General features: G+C 42.5%; 1 pseudogene; it reads left to right on the top strand.

Moving 5' to 3' along the window:
* Positions 1 to 548, top strand: part of LOC102244923 — a 2,465-nt pseudogene extending 1,917 nt beyond the window's left edge.
* Positions 549 to 2,269: the final 1,721 nt, after the last annotated feature.

The following is a 2,269-nucleotide window of genomic DNA, read 5'->3' as shown; positions in this document are numbered from 1 at the left end:
CAGACTGTTGTGTGTGTGTTGCTGGCCAGGAATTCCAGGCTCACAAAGATATCTTAGCAGCTCGTTCTCCAGTGTTTAGGGCCATGTTTCCACATGCAATGGAGGAGAGCAAAAAGAATCGGGTTGAAATCATAGACGTGGAGCCTGGAGTTTTTAAAGAAATTATGTGCTTCATTTACATGGGGAAGGCTCTGAACCTGGACAAAATGGCTGATGGTTTGCTGGCAGCTGCTGACAAGTATGCCCTGGAGCGTTTGAAGGAAGCCCTCAGCAGACACCTCTCTGAGGAGAATGCTGCAGAAAAGCTCACCTTGGCTGACCTCCACAGCGCAGATCAATGGAAAACTCAGGTAGTGGATTTCATCAACTCTCATGCTGAGGATGTCTGGAGACCTCGGGGTGGCAGGCAATGGTGGCATTCCATCCCCACTTGGTGGCTGAGATGTACTGCTCTCTGGCTTCAGCACAGGGCCCCTTTCTGGGACCCCCATGCAAGCGCCTGAAGCAGCCCTGAGATCCTGCCTGTTGTAAGACTCCCTTGACTTTCCAGAAGCAGCAGCCGCTGTTGCTGCCATTGATGATCAGGTAAACAGTCTGTGGAGCCATGACTCTGCTGTGGGGAGAAGTCTGCATCTTGAGCCCAGATTTTTATTCTTTATATTTTCTTTAAATAAATAATTTTTTTAAAAAAAGATGGAAATATGACTTGTCATTTCTCATGATCTTTAGTTCTTGCAGTTGCTAACAATTGTTCACACTTGATGACTTTCAACCACTTTCTGGCGATTGCTGATACACTTTGATCTCGTGTGCATCTGCTTGTTGCTGGCTTGGTTGAGGACATGCTACAAAAATTGCTTGCTAGCATGGCTGAGAAGATTAAAGTATTTCTTGCTGCTATGGACGAGGCTGCAAAGAACTTTCACATGATACTTATTTTGATGCTATGAAATCCCTTTGTCCTTAGGCTGTTGGCAAAGTCTTACAATTTCACAACAAAGCAAAAACGGCTTCCTTTCACAATGTTACCTTCCCAGCAGTTTCTGTGTTACCTTCGCAATTACTAACTATGCTCTCAGATTTGTCAACCTCTTATCCTCAAATGGCATTTGAGCTGTTTTCAATATCAAAGTGTTTTTTCTTTCCAGAAATAGATATTTCTTCTAGAAGCAAACAACAATTCACAAGAATGAGGCAAGAAATAACTGACTCTTCCTGACTAGGAGAAGTTGGAAAGGAAGTTCTCCATGCCTTTCCAGCAGAATACATCCGAGGACATGTAAAGAAACATGCGATGAGGCCTCCTGTAACCTTAACCAGCAGGTGCAGTGAATCTATTAAGCAAGCCCGGTTAGCAGGAGAATGGCCTAAGCAAGGTTACTGGAAATATGCCCATTTCTCTGAGGTCTGTCTTGAAGTTGCAGGAAAGAGGCTCCAATTTGAGCCAGACTTAAGTGATATTGTCACAGATAGAGCCATAATTGAGAACCACAAGTGGAACTTTGAATACAATGCAGAAGTGTATCTTAATATCACCAAAGACTTCGTCATATAGACAGGTCCCAGGGGTTACAGCAATTGATCCTCGCTCTCTTAAGGGGAGAATTAGATGATATCAAGAAAAGAGTAGAACCTTTCATAACAAGGACATTGTGTGCACATGACCTCATTACTGTACTGGAGCCAAAGGAGAAAGAGTTAAAGGTTAAAGGAAGATATTTCTTGAAACAGTCCTGCACTATTAGCTTTCTGAAAGTTCAATTCTGCAAGAACTTGATATAGTTTATTATGCCCTACTTATAGATGCATTCGATGACTACCTCATCAACTCAATTATCTCAGATTCTTGACAAAAAATATCAGCATATATTAGCAGAAAAAACTCATTTGTAGTAAATCTAGACTACAAATCCTGGTGTAATGCAGTCCATCCTGAACTACAAGGTCCTCTTTGTGAAGAACTTCATCCAACCTGAAAGAAACATCCAGACCCAAGAAGCTGATCATGGATGCCACTTCTAACTACATTCATTATCCAAGACTGATTTAATCCTCCAGCACACAGAGACGATGGATTACCAAAGGGAGATAATGAAAGCTGTATCAAGGTGCCCTAACTATGGGAGAAGGAATGCACCAAAAATTGTGGACCTTTACTACAGCCAGTCTGGAATTACTTGTACTCGAGGATTTGCACCTCAAGGGTGAAATAATGGGGCAAGGAGAAAACCAGACCCTCATTGTATCTACACCTCCATAGAGTTCAAAA

Source organism: Myotis brandtii, unplaced genomic scaffold (assembly GCF_000412655.1).
Source record: "Myotis brandtii unplaced genomic scaffold, ASM41265v1 scaffold223, whole genome shotgun sequence".
Lineage (NCBI taxonomy): Eukaryota > Metazoa > Chordata > Mammalia > Chiroptera > Vespertilionidae > Myotis > Myotis brandtii.
This window is presented reverse-complemented; position numbering and strand designations above follow the sequence as displayed.